General features: G+C 37.8%; 1 protein-coding gene across 1 annotated transcript in view; it reads left to right on the top strand.

Moving 5' to 3' along the window:
• Nucleotides 1-20,437, top strand: part of LOC103459096 (plexin-B2-like) — a 122,937-nt gene that overhangs the window by 55,159 nt on the left and 47,341 nt on the right. The window lies entirely within an intron of this gene.

Below are 20,437 nucleotides of genomic sequence, written 5' to 3'. Positions count from 1 at the left end.
TGGAAATGTGCAGAAAACCCCGTTCAGAGGAGACTCGTTTTGTTTGTCCTTCACTCCTGTTTAGCTCATCTCTGCTCTTCTGGCTTTCATCAATCAGCCATAATGAGAACCTAAAGAGCCCTTAATTGCTGTATTAATAATAATCACGGCTCGCGTGTCATTTTTAGCTACAGGAGAATCACAAACACCCAGCAGCTGTGTCTTTTCTTCCATCTGGTGCCCGCCCCGAGGCGTCCCTCTATTGTTGGTCCGAAGTAGCACTTTGATGTTTCCCAGCAGGAGTTGGCTGTCGGTCCTTTGATTGCTTTTTCTCTCCTGAAGACGGCTGAGTCAGGCGTACCTGCGGCTCGCTGCTGTTAAACAGCAGACTGAGAAGGTTTCAGTGGAAAGTGAGGAAAAGAGGAGGAGCAAGGAGGCAGACTTTCTGCATTTAAAGATGTTTTCACACCTGATGGTTCGGTAGACTTGGTTTGGTTAGGGACCAAAATGGCAACTTTAGTTACATTTTCAGCTTCGAATTTATATTTCACCAATTGAAAAACTTGTTCCCTTCCTCGCCTGCGGGGGCGCTGCACCAAGAACTACTAAAGGAATCAACACAAAACATCTATAGAAAAGACTGAGTGCAACTTCCTTCTTCACAAAATGTAAGGAAAAATGGAGTGGTATCAGATTATAGCGGTTCAGCGATTTAAAAAAAAAAAATTATTATTTTATTTTTATTGCTATACGTGACAGGTTTATACATTAGCCGCTAACGCTAGCGACGCTCCTCAGGCGCCATTATGACGCACTGAGTCATTCTGTTCCAAAGCAGGAATCCGTCACATCAATGTTCATAACGCCATTATTCTTACCTGATTCCTATAAAATAAGGCTTAAATTAAAGTTGAGAACATTTTAAATATATTTTCTCCCTGGATGTAAATAAATCTGTAAACAGTTTGGTTTCTGTCATGATGCGAGAGAGGACGAAGCAAATTCCTCCTTTATTTTGCTCAATAATTGAACTTAACATAATTAGCGCTGCTAAAATTAGTTTAAAATTTATACTTTATGAAATATTTCTTCCTATTTGATTTTATGTTATGAATATCGCCAGGTTCTACAAGCAAATGTGGAAATTAGTCCAGTTTTTGTTTGTTGAAGGTTCAACAATGGCTGCGTTGGGCTGCAGCGAAGGGAAAATAACGGAGATGAAGAACTAGAAACACTTATATTCTGCTTTTTATCGCTCTGTTATGCTATCCTACACACAGACTTGTTGCCATAGCAACTGACGACTACGCAATATATTTCAAGATTCAACATCAAAAATCACTCAAACATTTCCCACACAAAGAACAGAACATTCAGTCCTTTAAAGTATTGGTTTTAGGCTGGATGTTTATTTTGTGAGTATTAATAAGTGATTGCTGTGGTAGATTAGCTATCGCTGCTTTTAGCTAAGCTAACACTGCTGCGGTTGATTAGCTCGTTTAAACATCTGCTCTACTGATGATTTGTCAGAGTTGGTATTTAAGTCGCTTTTTTATTATTACTTTGTAACTGAACTGAAACACAGAATTCCACAGCCTGTCTATGGTTACTGTTGTCATAGTCAAGCTAGCATGACCTACTTCCCTCTCCCTTGCTATTTTTTTTTCTTAATTAAAACTTTTTCCTGACTTTGATATCTAGTTGTAGTAAAAAAAACACAGTGTCCCTTTTTCTTTTGGATGTCAGGCGCACATTTAAAATTGAGTGTGTTATATGAATAACGGCTAAAACCAGTGCTAGCCATCATTAGCGAGCAGCGTCTTGCCCTCCAGCAGGGAAATGGGGCAGGAACTAGCGCGCATGACGTCCATAGTTAACTTCCTGCTTTTGGAGCGGTCTCTCATCCGCTTGCATTCACACTGCATTCAAACAAAACCAGAATTCACTTCAATGGAATCAACACAGAAGATTTTAGGTGGATCAGAGTTCGCTTTTTGGGTTCGATTGCTCGTTCACACCTCCCCAAACGAACTGGAGTTGGATGAAGGTGAACTGAACAGGGCTAACGCTGTAATGGACGACAGCAGAGACGCTGTGCAGCTCTGAGGGCTTTAGCAGCTTCCTCTCCGCTCTCTCATTCTTTCATTCCTCTCTCTGTGAGCGAGGGAGTCGGCCCGCAGCAACAGGTTCAGATTTAACGCCTTTCACATATGACGACGGAGCCCAAAATGAGTCATGCTGCAAGTGAAACGCACGTTTTTTTCTAAATTAAATCAGCAAATCTGTGTTCAGCACAAAGTTTTATTTGTCATAAACAAACTGAAGCATTTTTTCCACCCGGTCCACAGACTATTATGCTGAATTTCTGCCTGGAAATTGAATTCTTCAGCCAAACTAAATGGCTTTTAGTCCCATTGGGTAAAACACACTCAAAGAGAATTTTAAGAGAATCTAAAACCCCAAAGCTGGAGGATAGAATAAAAATACCTAAATTAAAGCCTTAAGTAATGAGCCTGCAAAGATGTTTAGAAGTTTCAGATGAGAAATGACATGGCAGCTAGAAAGCCGATCAATCTACGATAACGTTAATCCAGAACGGAAATAGTGAATCTGTTTGGTTGCAAGGAAAGAACACGTTTCAAAAGTTTAAATCAGAAAAACATAACAATTAAAAACATTTAAACAAATCAAACAAAGTCTGTATCAAATTACAGTGGCAACTTTTATGTCTAAATACGTTATTATATAGTTTTTCCTTTAAATGGTTTGAAATAAACCAGTAACCAATGAAATAATATTCATTGTTTTCATGCAGGCCAATTACCTTATTGGGATATGAATAAAGTGAGAAACATTTATTATTTTTGGTATTTTCTGTGTATTTTTTCCTTTTTTTTTACAACTCTACACTGCAAAAACACAAAATCTTAACAGTTTTTTAACGTAGCTTCTAGTACAGATATCTTATCAGTAACTTTTTAGCAAGAAATTGGAGCTTTATTAAGTCGATGAATCCTTCATATTGATGGAAGATGTTGCGTTGGCAGATAAATTCACTTTATAACATGGGGAAAATATCTTGTTGTTGGTGAAAGAATCTGATGACGTAACTAGCACTTTTCCCATCAATAGTAAGGATTTACTGACTTAAAACAAGCTCGAATATCTTGCTGAAAAGTTAATTATAAGTTAGATTTTCTTATTTTAAATGAAAAACCAACTTTTAGTTGATTTGGTAGGTTCTTTGACTTGGTAAATCAAAGCTCTCAGACTTTGATTTACCATATACTTTTCTACTTTTGAGTCATTTCTTGGACGGCAACTTTTTACTTTACTTTTGCTAAAATGCTTTTGCTTGAGTATAATTTTTGCGGCTAACCTCTGCAGAGGACTTCCTGTTTGTGCATTCAGCATTTCGTTGGGATAAATGGCCGACAGCAACCGGAGGATCGAATTATTCTGTCAACATTACATTCTCTCACATATGAATTTCTGTCGGTTCGTCTCATTCTTCTCCCAGCTCCAGCAATAATAAAACTTTCTAACGTTTGCCACAGGCTGGATTTTAATCTCGTGGCTCGTTTTGATCTCCAGAATCATTCGCTGTCATCGTTTTTGAATTAAAGCTGAATTGAATCTCTGCAGCTCTGCCTTTATTCACAGGATTGTGCAGCTATAAACAATCACTTTTCCACATATTCGCCCCTCTGGGTTCTGTTAGCGTGTTTGTCGGCTTGTGAAAGTCTTAAAATGTCTGGATTCCTCTCCAGCTCGGCATTTTGCTTATAAATGAGGTTTTATTTGTCTTGTTAGAACAGCAGCCAGATTTAAAATGATTTAGAGACAAACGAAAGACACAAAGTCCTGAGAAGACGAGATGAAGACCGCAACGTCCGTCCATTAGACTGTTTATTCATCTAAATGTCCGTCCGTTCGTTACCAATATTATTGTTTATCGCAATAACTTCTGGGAAAATTTATCGTCCAGTAAAATTAATTATCATGTGCGGCTTATCAAGAATCTCTTCCTGTAGTTGCAGCTTTTTCCAACTCAACCCAACTGTCCATGAATATCCTTGGAAACTCTCCTCCGATAGCCGCTATCTACGTGTTTGTAATAATCATGTTTATCATGTTTATCGTTAAATAAACTGCAAACCATCAGTAATACGATTTTAAACTCGTTCCCTCCTGTGTATTTGCTCCAGCTGTTTCATTTTGGGAGTTGCTTTTTGTTGTCCTGCAGAATGAAACGTTGTTTCTGTGGCGTTCGGTCGGCGCCTAGAGCCGAGCGCTCAGCCGTGCAGAAAAGACGGCAGCGACTCCGAGAGCGGCCGCACCAAATGTGATGAATAGTTTGAGCCGCCAGAGACGCTTTGTTGCTCACAAATCATGATTGGATTTTCAAAAAGGAATGCTAACAGACCCTTATTATCAGCAGCCAGCGGAGGAACGTCTGTGTGTGTGTGAGACCTAAATGCTGTTTTTTCTGCCCTCACACTCGTCCCTCAGGAATAAATTGCGGGGTAAAGTAGATGGACTTCATTTGCTCTCTCCTGGATGTGGAGTAAGCGCTGAGGAGATGATGAGCTTTTGTTCCCCTCGCCGGCGCTGCGAGGATCTCGGCTCATCTGAGGTTTCATGGCCTCCATTAGAGATGAGCGGCGTGTCGCCGGCTGCAGACCGGCTTAAATCGCCTCTTTAAACTTCTCGGCTTGGGATAAAAACCTTTCAGTCGAAGTTTGGGCTTTGATTTAGAGTTGGACATAAAGTTCAACTCCAAGTTAGAAAATAACGGTAGATTTACTTTTATTCACCAAATTATTTGCTCAAAATTAGCATAATCACTGATGCATTCTGGGTAGATACAGCCAAAGCGAACGTGCTAGCAGAAATGGCTCCTGGTCTTTAGACCAAATAGAAAACCTCCAACTGCTGAAATCCATCTTGTTTCCATTTGGTGAAGAAGGAAGTTGCTCTCAGTGTCTTCAGAGGTTTTTCTGCCATTTCCTTCCATGGTTCTTGGTGCAGCGCCCCCACAGGCCAGGAGGGGAACAGGTTGCTCAAAAAGTTCGGTTGGTCAAAGAGTTTGGTTGGAAACCAGTGCCTCAGCAGGTCAGTGTTGGCATATTCCTGTTATTTTGTACTCAAGCTCCATCTCACAAATTCACAGTTTTCTTTTCATTGCCTTTGTTGTATTTCTACAAAGTACAGAGAAAATCTGAGCGTTTAAAAAGCATCAAAGATGTAATAAAAAAAACATTCACCGATTAAAATAATTGTCTAGCTGGTTTACGCCTTGCATAAAAGTACTTATTCATCGAGTTTTGCAATAAATCAGTGACTTCTTCTGCTGTGTTGGTCTGTTTTGGGTTCATGAAGCGTCCCGTTTCTAATCGCCTCTAAATGTATCGTAAAACTTGTTTGTAAGGCGACGTCTCTTCCTCTCTGCATCGCTCTTCTCTCCTTTTCGGGAGGATCTGACTCGTGTCTCGTCCCCTCCCCTCCGGACCGGCATGGATCATGAGGATTACCCGGGTTTTGTGTTTCAGCGAGGAGAAAGATGAGGAGAAAGATGAGGAGGAAGAGGAGCGATAAGGAGGGGGGCAGAGGAGCGAGGAAGTGGAGCGTGTTGGCACACTGAGTGAGGATGGAGGGATAAAGATGGAGGAGGGCAGGAACTCCAGGGATTCTGGAGTTTTTCCTTTCCTTTATCTCTATGCTGTTAAGTTTTTCTCTTGCTGCGCTTCGTAAAGCTCCGGCTTTTACAGACACAACCTCATTATGGCAGCCGAGTGTTTTCAGACTACAGAGTGGAAATCCAACACCAGACACACCCCTCACTGTGGGACTCCCACACACACCCCATCAGCTCTGGTTTACAATAAATCATATCCAGACATCGCCTCAGAAATGCTTCATTTCTGCTTACAATTCAGTCATCATTTATTATGTTTATGCAGTAAAATGGAAAAGAAAACATGAAGTTTCCACATTTCGTCTCGTTTTAACTACAAACTTCATTATCGACATCCATAAATATGAAATATTCAACCCCTTATGCTGATGATGTCATGATCTCTCATCACGATAAAAATCACATTGATAAAATCGCTACTGTTACAAAATGAGCAAATTATTGTTGAACATCATGACATCGTCTGCAAATAAGCTGACATTTTTCCGTATCCTTTCCTACGAAACGCTTTGGGAATGATGTCGGCCTTCCAACTTATGTTACAGCTGAAGCCAGAAGTTTGCATACACCTTCTTTTCTTGTTTTACTTCCTAAAAGCCAGGAAACGTAACTAGAACATATTCAAAGATTTATTTTTTGGTTGATTCCTTTGAATTTGTCAGTTTACATGCATTTGATTGATATATTTTAAACTTTGACTTTGGTCAGATGTTTTAGTTTCCCTCCACAAACTTCTAATTGGTTAACTGACGTGTTTAAGGTAACAGATGCTTGATGAACCATTATACCCAGTACAGACATGATGGGAACGTCCAACCATTATAGTGCTCAAGAACGAGACAAATTCTGGTCCAAAATGTGCAAATTGACTCCAGAACTAAATCCGAAGACCTTGAAGATGCTGCTGAGATCAATGAGTCCTGCACATGTTCTGAACAGCCGCACTGCTAAAGAACCAGTTCCCAGTTCTCTACTGGGACGAACTCTTTCATTTCTGGAGCTACTATCTAAAATCTAAAACTCTCTTTTAGGTTTTCTGGCATCATTTTGGTGATTCAACAAAAGCATCAAAATTAAGTGCTTCCTCCCTGAAAAATATTAAAAACAGAATAAACTGTAAACATGAAGTGAAATTACCACAACTTAAATAAAATCAGTAGCTAAATAATCACAAAACAAAGTATCAGAATAAAAAGGCCCAGATTGACTGAGAATAACAAACAACCCACCAGAGGCGCAGAGGAACCATTATGGGTAAATGACTGCAAATAGGCAATAAAAGCAGGAGAAACAGAAGAAGATTACAAGAGAAACGTTAAGGAACCAACAGAAATGAGAGGAAAACCGAACCCAGAGTGAAGTGGAGGTAAAGAAAAGCTCCCCTCCATCTTAGAGGCGTTATTTCGGTGAGGAGGTATCGGGGTAATTAGCCCCCTGCTGGTGACCTCAGCGCTCTGCCGTGATGAATGGACCCGTCTGCCGCTGGTTCTGCTGCAGACGCAGAACCAGCGGCAGCGTTGAGACGTTTTTATTACTTTACTGGAAACCTCTGGACTGAAAATGAAGGAAAAAGCACCAACTCTCCGCCCCACTTACCCTGATGCTCCAAAATAAAACGGCGCATGTTTAATTTCATTCATTTAAAGCTGAAAATCAAACCAAACTCAGTTTAAATGATTACTTGGCAGTTTTCCCTCCAACCTCCTGCAGCTGCTGAACTGAAGATGATACAGAATCAGAACCGTGTCGTTGCATCGGATAACATCCTCCTATCTCTTGGTTTGTCCTTTACTCTGTCTCTTTCTCCGTCTTTCCATTTGTTGCCATTCGTCTCGTCTTATCTGCGTCCCCGGCTGTCAGGCAGCATCTGCGATAAGAAATGGCAGCTGGATCGGCGGGACAGACTGCAGTCGGCTTGACGACTGTCACTTTGCGTCTTTAATTTGGAAACGACTCGTCATACGGCCACCTGGCTCTGGACGGTGGACATACTGTTCCTGCTAAATACGGGAAAAACCGGATTCTGAGTCATTATAATTAATCTGATTCTCTGTGGTTTTGTTAATTACTTCAGTAACTGAAAAAATGTCTTTTAGTCTGAATACTTCAGTTAAATGTGCCAATTTTCTTTATCCAATTAATCGATTAATCATCAGAATAATCGATTAAGTCTGTGAAGATTAATCATTTATCGGAATAATCGATTTCTAAAGTAATCATTAGTTGCCTCCCTGTTCATGATGGTGTGAATATGTATTGTGTTTGTTAAACTACATAACAAATGTTTAAAAATATTTAGTAAATCTTGACTTTTAGTTCCTTTAACTTAAAGTTTAACTTTGTGGTTTTATTCTCCATAAAAAAATTTTAATTATTTGGGCAATAATTGACTTTACACCCAACATTCGATTTGTTGAATTATGTTTTTTGCTTTTAAAACTTAAAAGTAAAAAACAAAATTTAACATAATTTTTTAACTTTAACTTATTCATAACTAATTTTACTTTAACTTTAGGCTTAACTTTAAACTTTAAACTTGAATATAAACTTAAACATTTTTGCTTCATGCTGATATTATTAAACTTAACTTTGAGTTTTGGTAATCTCTAAATTAATTTAAACTTTAATCTTCCACTTCATGTTTTCTTTTAGATTTCAGCTTTTAACGTTAACATCAACCATTACACTAGAAGTTTCTAAAAAATTCCTGGTTAAACTTTTATCTTTATCAAATTGAGCTAAAAGTTTAACTTCAGGCTTTAGACCTGAAAAACGTTTTGCTTTTATCTTTAAATGTCACTTCAAGCTGTTTTTTTCTTCTCCTCCCTTCTGGGTTTTTATCTGTTTTTATTTATTTGCATTAAAAATTCAATTTTATGCTTGAAATCCATGTCCAATATATCGTTTTACCATATTTCTTTTTGTAAAATGTGCTGTTGTGATTGGCCAAAGTGTCAATTAAGCAATTTATCAATCTTTGGATGATACTTTTTCATAAAACTATTTTATTTTTAGTCCTGTCTGGACATTTTCTGCACCATAGCTCTGTTTTTGCACCAGTTTTCCCAGCCTGCACCCAACAAGTTCAGCCTGAGACTCTGGAACCATTTCAGTGGAAACCAGGAATGTGTCTCTCCGTTTTTCTTCCTTATCTGGTTTGGGGTATTGAATCAAAACGGTGATGTCGGCAGAGCAGAAGTGAATCGATGAGATAAAAGATGCTGAAGAGCTCGATAGAGATGAGGCGGAACCGCTGGAAACGACTGCTAATCAGCTGAACTCTTTCAACTCCTTTAAAATCGCCCATCTTTGCTACCCGATGGGGGATTTTAAAGTTTACAGGGTTATCATGAGTCCAACAGATAAGACTAGAGTGGCTGTGTTAGGAGAAAAGCTTTTAAAAGCAAAAACTTCCCATATGCTAAAAATATGTTTCATATTTTCCCAGTAAGGACGTCAAAGACTTTTATAGATGAGCTTTTGGGCAAAACATTCACAACTCTGATGCTTTATTTATATATTTTTACTCCATTCTTTCATTAACAGCTCAAATTAGGACTTCATAACATAAGATCTTGAGTTTTCAGCTAAAATATCTGCCTGTGTTCTTCTTTTTTCTCTTTCTAAGCTGTCTGACCTTTCGCATTTTTGAAATCTGACCTGAACCTTCAGAGACACATAAAGTCAGTTATCAAATCAGCCTTCTATCGTCTGAAGAGCGTTTCCAGGATTAGAGGACTAATGTAGAGAAACGCATGTTGTACACATGCTTTAATCCTTGGTTCTATTGATTTCTACTGTTTCTATTCACCATATATAATTGCACAATTTGACATTTCAAAATTTAAAAAAAATTTCTTAAAGGAAGCAATTATGAAGAAAATTAATAATAATAAAAAAAAGTTTTGCTCTAGGATGAGTTGGTGTTTTTGGTCGTATCAAAATTTATTTCATAAAACTGCAATGGAAATACTTCTTTTTCACATTTCACGAGCCGCATAATCAAGTACCAGATGTTACCACTGGCAAAAACCATGAAGAAGACAACAGGAAGTGGTTGGCGTGTCATGGAACGCCATGTTTTTTAATGATTCAAACTGATTCATGTGATTCTAATTCTGTTTTATTTAATAGAAACACCATAATTGCGAATTATTTAGTTTTTTTATATTGGCGTACATTTTAAAGAAAATGCAGCTAGCATTTTCACAGTTCTGCATAAAAAGTCAGGCATCTGATTCTGCACACTTTATCACTAAAATTATTTTGTTGGTTTATAAATCAGTGAACTAATTAGCACCAAAATTAATTAATTTTAGAAAACAAACAGCAGCTAATGTTTATTAGAAATCGGCTTTTTTTCCAGGAAACATTCAGATTTTATTAATGGGACAAAAACTGAAAAAGTGCAAATAATCAGTGACTTACCAACTTGGTGCTCAAATGTGACCCAGATCTGATGATTGTTGATCTAAAGTTATTTATATTACGGCTGTTTGGTGCTAGAAGTTCAGCTCCAGTGTTTAAGCAGAGAATTAACATTACACACTTAAAGCCTTTCATCGTCGTCCCTGGACCATAAAATTTGCTGTAACTGACAGCCAACGTGACCCCCCTCCCTCCTTCCTGAGGTTACGACCTCCTGGGAAACATTCCTCCACTTCCACAGAAAGGGAAGTCGTTGGCAGTCGACTGTGCAGGAAATTAGTTTTCATCCATGTCTGGGCATAAAGAGGCAGGAATGTGGTTCTGATTTAAACCGAGCTTTTTGGAGCTGTTCTCCATAAACAGCCAAACGGAGCGAAGAAGAACTTTAACATTAACAAACATTTAAAAACACGTCATCAGGAGTGGTTTTATGTACTTTTCTAATGTTCCATTTTATTGACTCTTGCAGACATTTGTTGCACCATATTATGGAGGTCTGGACTTTGACTAGACTATAGCAACGCCATTATTCTTTTATTTTTCGGCCATTTTTCTGTAGATTAGCTGCTGTGTTTGGGATTACTCTCCTGTTGGTGACCCGGTTTGATCTAAGCTTTCAGTTGGTTTAACTTGAAAATGTCTGGGCATTGAATTGAGGGATAGCCTTCAGATTTTTCATCACAGTTTAAAAAAAATTACTAAAGACAAAAAATATTTGGTTAAAGTGGTTAAACTGACCCCTTATTGTTATCTTCATCTTCCTGCTGTACACCAAGGCTATTTGCACACCGGATAGTCCGGTAGATTCAACCTTTGTTATATTTTCAGCTGCTGCAGTTCTCAAACCAACCAAACTATTTGAGCAACCTGTTCCCCTCCTGGCCTGTGGGGGCGCTGCACCAAGAACCACTGGAGGAAATGACACGAAAAAGACGCTGAGCGCAACTTCCTGTTTCACAAAATATCAACAAAAAAGGAGTGACATCAGATTTTAGTGGTTGGAGGATATGAAAAACAAACACAAGCTATTTGTTCCGCTAACGCTAGGCTAACACGTTAGTTTTGGTTGTATTTACCCAGAATGCCCTGCGCTGTAGTCCACTTCCTGGTTTCTGAGCGGTCTCCTTATAAATTTATAAAAGTAGTTTTCCTTCTTCAGGCTGAACCTACTATGCTAAAACAAATTACTTGATGTTTATTGGATTGTAAGGTGTAAAAACACAATTTCAGACTTTATAATAACAGGAAGAAGTGGTTGATTCACAAAGCGAGATGATGAAAAGGTGAGAGACGGAAAGGAAGAACAGGAACGAGAGGAGCTAAATTTAAAGTGAATAGGCGTGAAAGTTCGACAGGGTGAAAACTGGGAAGAGAGTGGAAATATATGAGGAGGAGAGGTGAGGTGACACGATGCTGACGGAGGGAAAGGTGATGAAAAGTAAATTAAATGAGAACACCTGTTGGAGCTGTGATGAAACTTATTCAGGCTGCAGATGCTTTTTATTAAGTCACACAGCGATTCAGTCGGCCATCGCATTGGTTGTAGTTTCAGGCTTTTCTGCTGATATTTAATCATGTCACAATCCTCCTACTCACTACTTTACTCTCTTCTCCCTGCAGTGTAAAATTAAATTTAGCAAAACTAAGATTCTTTTTGTAAAAACTGAAGTTATAGTGTTCTACTGTCTGAAATTCAGTCAGGAAGGTTCTTATAGTCCCATAAAATCCTGGAAGTTACCTGGAGAAATACCAGATGAAACTGCATAATTTCAGGCCGACCCAAAACAGAAAAACACCTGAACTGACTTAAAGCATTTCTTTTTTAAACACAGACACAAACGTACTGAAATACAAATTTATTCAATAACTCTGCATCAGCACAGCACACTTAAAAACAACAGCTTCACAAGTTTGGTCAAATATGTACAAACAACTTTAATCCCCCACTAATTTAATACAAATTAATTATTTTGAGCTTTTTGATTTCTGTTTGTTAGGAAATTAGGAAATTGGATCAGACTAACGGTAAAAATGTTTCAGAAATGTAATGTTCTGCTGATTTTAATGGAATATTATGTCTATTGAGCTACACTGATTTTAGAAATTTCAGCTTATTCAGCTAATTTTTTTGTAAAAACATCCTCATATAATTGCACAAATCAAAATTACGAAAAATAAATTAGCTTTATGTAAACAGTCAATTGCAAAAAACTTTTTTAGCCAGGATTAGGAGGTTTTTCAGCTTTATTAAAAGTATCCAATTTTGCAAAACTGTAATGGAAACACTTTTTTCAAATCTAAAGAGTCATGTGATCAACAATCGGATGTTGCTACTGGCGGAAATGACAAAGAAGCCGACAGGAAGTGGTTGGACGACGAGGCTTTTTAATGAGTTGTGATTTTAATTGCGTTCCTTATTTAATAGAAATTGTAAAAATCGCGTTTTATTTCGACATTAGTGAAATAATAATAAAGTTTCTCCCATATTTGTAATGGAAACTCAGCTAATGACTGATAAAATGACCTTAATGTCAGATTTGACTCTGCAGGTCTATTTTCTCAGCTATTAAAGCATCTGCTCCTCTTGTGTTCGCACACTGTGAGACTGCAGCTTATTGTAGTTTATGGAGCTCTTTTTGCTGCTAAAGTCCAAAGAAAACGTTTAAAGTCCTTTCAGATAGTCTGGGGAACTATTGATCTGACCACTTTAAAAGATTACAAGAAAGTCTTGGTGCTTTAAAAGAAAAAGAAACTTTGGCTAAAAAAGTTTTACTCTTTAATATAGTTCTTAGGATTACACAAATGCAATAAGTACTGAATGCTAGAAGAACATAAACTTCTCTGTGGTAAATGAGAGAGCAACGTAGAAGAGCAACTTTCTCTTCCAAAAACTTCAGTAATTGGATTTTGAGAGAGGAGGAAATGCCGTTCACCTCTCAGGACGATGGATCAGATAGAAGCTGGAGAAAATGACCAATTCCCCGGGTCTGCCTCCCCACGGGTCGGTTAACAGTTGAAAAGTTCAAAGCAATCTGTCTCTCTCCCACTCAGTCAATACAGCGAGGAATATTTACAGCCTCTGTGTTTTATTATAGCAGAGCAGCTACAGACTGAACAGATGTAACTCTGACCCACCAGAATTACGGAGTTTTTGGTTGGAAACAGAAATTTCATGGTGTTTCCTGACTAGTTCAGATTTAATGCAACACAATGTGAAATGATGGTTTATTGTACACCTATTATTAAAACTAAGATTTATTTTTCTCTATTTTCTCATATTAAAACTAGTAACCTCTGACACTGAACCAACAGTAGCTTCACTCTTTCATGTACTTTGTGATCGCCAAGAAGTTCTGGCAGTTTTTCAGTTTTCAAGCTGAAATCTGCTACCAGACCCTTGCTTAGCATTCTGAATGAAATTAGATGCTTTTTACCTTTTTCTTTTTTCCTTTCATTCATTTTTCTTTTTTCCTTTTTCTTTTTTTTTCTATTACCATTAGCAAATGTCCTGTAGATATAACTAAAATAATCCTATTAATAATATTTCTTTTTTAGGACAGAATAACAGAAATGTGTTCAGAAAAAAATTAATTGGTAAGGGGATAAAAGCATAAATTAAAAACCTTAAGCCTTAAATTTCCACCATTTCTATCTTCCTTGTGCTTCTATAAACAGAAAATGTCTGAAACTTAATTTTACTTATTATTTTAGATAAGTTATTGAACACAGTTAATGGTCTGTTGGTCAGATTATTGGAGTGAATAACAGTTGTGTCGATTCTTCCTCCTGGAGCATATATTTTCATAAAAACTGTTGAAAAAGAAGATAATAAAACTACTGAGTTGTATGAATAAGGCAGATGAACAGAGTAATGAGAAAGCCCGTTACTGTGGTGCTTGATGTTGCGTCCACGGTGGATTACAAAGTGCATTAATGATGCAGCGTCTGAACTCCTGAGCAGGAAACTAATATCCAGTGATTGTCGGGTTTGGAGGAGAACTGAAGGGGAAACTGTATATTAAAACAGCCTGTGGCGCTCTGAGTCCATATCGCTTTATATTCCAAACCAAATCGTCTCAATATTGCAGCTCTGACTCCTGCTTACTAAAGAGATGCTCGTTTTGGCTTCGCTGCAGCCTGAAATGAATGTCTGCAGCGGCTGATGCGAATCGGATCGGTTCATAGTTTCCTCACCTCCATCTTTCCAAACTTCTTCCAGAAACATCATTTCTTTATTTTCTGCTTCCGTTGCACGAGGTTTTCGTTTACATGAAAATGATAAACAGCCTCAAAAAAAGAGAGAACATTTAGCAAAATCTTCATATTACTGTCTTGTATGTGTTATAGTTTTTTACTTTTTAATAATTTAAGTGTTTTCCAGCAGTTTCCTGCTTTTCAGTTTTAACGGTTTGACACTTTCTCCACCCTCTGATTTTCCTCGTGAAGCAGAGGATCTTTAACGAACGTTTTCATCGACCGTCTCCTCCTCTGCTTCCTCTCCTCTCTGTGCTCATCAGCAAATACAGGATTTCTACTAACTTCACCCGTTTCCTTTTAACAAGTTGAAATTAGCTCTGTCTGACGTTTACACTCAGGAAAGGAGATGTTGAGAGAACAGAATAAAACTACAAAATAGAGCAGAAAAATTCAGGTTTCTTAATTAGGAAGCTATTTAATCGAGAATCATTTTAGTGTTTTGAAGTCTGAATAAATGAATTAAAAACAACAGAGAAAATAAAAGCAGACTTGCATCAGTAGCCATGTTTCCATTAACCTTAAAATAGAGCAATTTCACATTTCAGAAATAAATTTGCTTAATAAAAGTACGCCAATCTTGGGGGATTTTTTTTTTTTCAAATCATGAGTTGTAATTAACGAGACGTTACTACTGTTGGAAACAACAAAGACGACGACAGGAAGTGATGGGAGGAGGATGTTTTTAATGAATTATCATATGAACAATTTTATTCACGTGTGAATTTAATTGTTTTTTTTTATTAAATGAAAACAGTAATTGTGAAATTGTTTAGTTTTACATTATCAGAATATCAAAGTTTTGCACATATTTGTAATGGAAACGCAGCTAATCAATCTTTTTTGTCCTACCACAACAAATGTAAACAGCTAATCACTCTACTTAACTTCAACTGGAATAAATGCGATTAAGTTGAGTTTTTCACAAAATATCTATTAATCCTAAAGGACAATTTAGAATAAACATAAATATTGAATTATATTAAAGTCCAACTGAAATGTGAAATAGACCATTTTCAACAAAAACAGCAACAATGTATCTGCTTATAAACTTAAAATCGGTTACTGATGCTCAGTAGTTTGTTTTATTTTTTGATGTTTCATCACAAACACTGTAAAATCAGATTTTTAAACTAGTTGACTTTAGGAAAAGCGTTTCTCCCTGCGCCTCCGCTGAGTTTACAGAAAACAAAGAAAAGGTTGATAATGAACAGATTAAACTTCTTCTGTTTTATGTCAGGTACAATCACCAAAATTATTTCTATTTCCTAAATGCTAGAAAACCTGGTGAGAATATTTGGAGATTATTTTGTAACTTTCTTTGCATGTTGTGTTTAAGCATTTAATTTATCTTAGCAGGATTTGTTTGGATTGTTTCAGTGTAACGAATATTTATTATTCCTTCTGACTCAATGATTTATTTATCATCTTATATTTTATATGTTAAAGTTATTAAAATTACATGATGTCGGGTCTAGAGGGCGACATTTCAAAACATGAAATTTGGTTATATTTTAGTTTACTTTGCCCCAATAAAAGGCCAAAAACTGACCAATTATGTCATATAATAGTGAATTTTTTAGTGTTTTTATCTCCAAAGTGTTGCTGTAAAAGTTTAAACAGCTTGAATTTAACTGTGGGAAAACTGTTTGAAACCTGAACTCTTACTGACATCAGATTGAAGATTTCTGAAGAGTCGTTTTCCCGTCAAACCGGTTTTACTGTAGTTACAAACGAGGCTCAATATTTTCTGAAAACATTATTAAGAATGTGAGTTTCTAATCCCAGTTGGATAACCAGCTGCAGGGCTCCTCGTCCCTCCTGCAGCTGCAGATAAATCCTCCTGGTTCATGATGTTTGAGCTGCTTGTCTTCGTTTTGGATCCAGCCGGCGCCTGCGATGGATAAGAATCTGCAGGTTTTAGCATTGCAGCGTGTGTGAATGAATATGAATCAGCACTCTCCATCAGTCACCTTCTGACTTCCAGTTTTCCTCTGCATGCTTCCCTGCAGCTGGAGGTTCCTGCTTTTATTGCAGAAACAGAAACACACGGTGTGTATCGGCAAACAGCAGGCCTGTAACATCACACACACTCTGCTGAACCTAATTCGGTCTCCTACGCTCACCGTCTTCTCTTATTGGCTCTTCTATCTCCCAAAATGTGCAGCGCCTCAGATTGCTGCGGTGAGCCGGCCCGGCTGGTCCAGGCCGGGTGGAGACGCTCTGAAAATTACCACCTGCATCAACCCGCCGTCGGTGGCGTCTTCCCGCACATTATCAGACGTCCCAGCAGCTCTTTTCTAATTAGCAGTAGGGTGAGCTAACTGCGGCGCGGCGCTGCAGGAGGTGTGGCCCGCTGCGATGCTTCTGCGCTTCTTTTTTGGTTCGCACAGCAGGTGTGACACACCTGCGGTTTGTGAATGTGAGTTTTTTTAAGGCATGCAAGTTCATTTGTTCCTTTTAAAAGGGAAAAAATAATGTTTTTATGAGGAAAACCACCATAAAGATGAGGTATTATGATTGTTGTGTCACGCAATTTAAGCATAAAACCAGCAATTTTTTGACCAAATATTCACACAGGATGCAGAGGCGACGACGTTTGAAAACAAAAACGGGACAAAGAAAGTTGTAATCCACTGTTTAAATATCTCAACCGTAGTTTTTTTGTAGCCATTAGCAAACTTCTGGCATCATTCTGTCTTGATAATTGGTCATTATTGTCATAAACAAGTTGTGTGTTGTTCAGTTTGTGTGCATAAAAATTAAACGGTGAACCGAGCTTGTTTCCCAGGCTGGCTTGGACAAAGCACCACGCTCCTTTATTATGGAAAAGATGAGTGAAAAAGTGAGAAACTCCCACAAAAATAATGGAAATGAAATGAGAATATTTACAAACATCACCTTCAAAAAGATGAAAAAATGTTGATGAAAAATTACAAGTTCCACTGGCAGATTATTTCACTTATAGCAAGTGAGAAATGTGTTTTTATAAGTGAAATAATCAGCCAGTGGAACTACTAACTTTTCATCAATATTCAGGAATTATTGACTTAAAACAAGCTCAATATTTCATGCTGAAAAAAGTACTTGTAAGATAGTTTTGTCTCATTTGAAATGGACTGAGATATTTGCATTGAAACTAGACAGAAGTTACTTGGTGAGATGTTTTTCACAGTGCAAGTTGGAGGCAAAAGCTAATTCTGAGTTTGGGGATTGTCATTGTTGTCATAGCAACTGCAATTAGTTACAGATTCCTACCAATATGGCTGTCGGCTCTGAAGCACCTGGGAACGTCGTAGCCGGTTGGTACCAGCAGAGGGCGATAGAGTACCCAAAAATTATACTGAAGTAAAACTAGAACTAAAACATATTTTTACTCAAGTAAAAGTAGCTATCAAAGAAATTACTCAAGACTAATATAGTATTTGGTAAAAAGTTACTCAAGTATTGAGTAACTGATCAAATTATCAATAATTTAATATTTAAAAATTGCATCATCAGACGGACCGAAATATGAAGTTAAGAAGAAACTTTGGTATTTTCAGGACCAAAATGACAATAATTCATGCAAATAACAAAATCAGGTAAAATAAAATTTTAAAAAGTTTAATTGTTTCAAAATAAAACTTAAGAAACTTTAGCAGAAACTGCAGGTCTGTCTGGTTTGGTTTTCATTCAGTGGGAAGAAAATCCAGAAATTCCACTAAGAAAGAAAATTACTTGATTAAAAGTAAAAATACACCTAAAAGTTTTTTGGTTTTTTTTTCTCTAAAAGTTACTCAAGTAAGTGTAACTAGTTTCTCCAAACTCTGAGAATGAAGGTTGGTCGTCCGGCTCGTCTTCGGACCAGAACCGGCGCTTTAAGACGGCGGCGCTGGCGATGACTCAGACGCCTCCATGTTGGCGCCAACAGGTTGGGCGGTATGCAGCGTGTTTCCAGGCCCGCTGTCATCAGGGATTAGTTCCCATCGTGTCCCAGATTGGAGCGTTTTAAACGGGAAGATCTCCTCATTTCTCCCTTTTATCTCCGTCCAGCTCATTGATATTCACGCGGTTCTTCACCTCTCCCCGGCGGTTCCTTTGCTTTCTAATAAAGATGCTCTTTCACAGGCTGGTCTTAGTTTAGCATCTTTTACAGGAATAAAAACATGTCTGCAGACGACTGTTTGCTCTTTTATTCACAGGCTGAAGGATTTCTGGGTTAAAACCATCAAACGGGTCCAAATTCAGGGAGACAAATAAGAAAAAATAACCTGATTCAGAGTATTATATAAGAATCCATCCATTAATCTGTCTAAAGATTTATCCGTCCGTCTCTTCCTTTCATATCTCCACCTGTCAGGTCTAATTAGGTTCATCACTGAATTAAACAAATGTTACTAAAAGAGTCGATAAATTTGGTACACAATGATTTAAAAAGTGATTCTTCTTTCATCCTCTCACCTTTGGTTGAGTTTCAGTTTAGATGAAAATCTCTTATTAAATGCAGTTATCTCGTCTCCCAGCTGAATATCACCAAGTTTCTATTAAACGTCCATCTGGTTGGTTTAATTATTTCCCTGCTGGCAGCTTGGATGTTCGGTCTAACTATATGATTTACTCTTCATCCTTCCAGAGACAACCAGACCGAACATCTGCTTCAGACAGATACATTTCCTGCTCCATAATTCACCACTTCGTTGGTGGTGTCTGCACCTCTTCCTCCTCATTTTCACTTCATAATTAAAAGCTGCTTTAAGCGGGAGAAGAAACGCAACATCCAGCCTGGAAAACGTCAGTCTGTTTATATCTGGTTTGATTTAATAGACACCAAAATTTATTTTCAATGGCGTCGATGCAAAACGACAGCTGGCGACAGGAAGTAAAAATGAAGAGTTTGTCTTCAGTAAAGCTGGATTTAAAGTTCTGGCCTAGTTGGGCTGAAAATAAGTCAAAGTGCTGGCCACTGATTGGCCAGGATAAGTCAAAATGCTGGCCACTGATTGGCTAGATTCAGGGATGCGGAGTCACTAGAATCCCTTAATAAGCAGCAACTGAGCATGTTTGGATATTTGAGGATGTTTAACTTGTTGCGTTTGCTTTGTTGCTATGGTAACCCCACTCACACAGAGCTGTTGCTCAGTTATAACGGAAAATGTCCCAAACTGCGTAGAGCTGTTTCACACACCGGTCAGCGGCGGAAAATAATTTAACTAAATAAACTTTGTTTTGCAGTTAAGCTGTGTAAATTATTTAAGGTGCAACATTTATGTTCCTTTGCAAATTTGGACTTTTTTGTGTAAATTTAGTTTTTACTCAGTGCTGCCCTCTTTGGGCTGACGGGTTGCTGCTGCAGTTGTTGCACTATTTCAAATGCAGAATCCCATTTCCACGCAGTCCCACAAGCTGTTTGCATCAGGAAATCAGTTTTACAATTTGAATTTCAACATATATTTTTGAGAAAATATTGATGTTCATCCTTCAACTCAATATTAAAAAATCCCTTTTACTGTCCCTGACGCTTTTATCCAGTTTCTCAATAAATTAAATGCTACACACTTTTGTATCATTGATTATAGTTTTTGAAGATCCTTAGTCAAAGTACATGCACATAATTCACTAATTCTGCAATTATTATAATACTGGTATTACTCGTTTCATTCCTTAGTTGACGAGTGTCGCTAAAAAGCTTCAAACCCAAAATTCAAAATAACTTTTAGAATTTTGGTTGCACTTTGTTATATTTAGAAGACATCAGTCAGGCTAATGTTTGTTTTTATTGCACAGGGTTAAGATTATTTATCTTTGTTTATTTCACACTTTGACCATCAAAGCTCTTCTTCTTGTCGGTATTGTTAACAGTGAAAGCGTTTTGGAGCTAATTAGCCTCAGCAGCTCATCGGGGGTTAATCCAGTGGGTTCATTTTAAAACTCCTTCCACTGACAGTAGGAGGTTTTTGGAAAATGTGCCGAACGTCCAACAGGTTAAAATCCTCCACAGCTCAGAGGAATCATTGTTCCGGCTGGATTTTAATGAGTGTGTGTGTGTGTGTGTGTGTGTGTGTGTGTGTGTGTGTGTGTGTGTGTGTGTGTGTGTGT

Source organism: Poecilia reticulata, linkage group LG23 (genome assembly GCF_000633615.1).
Source record: "Poecilia reticulata strain Guanapo linkage group LG23, Guppy_female_1.0+MT, whole genome shotgun sequence".
Classification (NCBI taxonomy): domain Eukaryota; kingdom Metazoa; phylum Chordata; class Actinopteri; order Cyprinodontiformes; family Poeciliidae; genus Poecilia; species Poecilia reticulata.
This window is presented reverse-complemented; position numbering and strand designations above follow the sequence as displayed.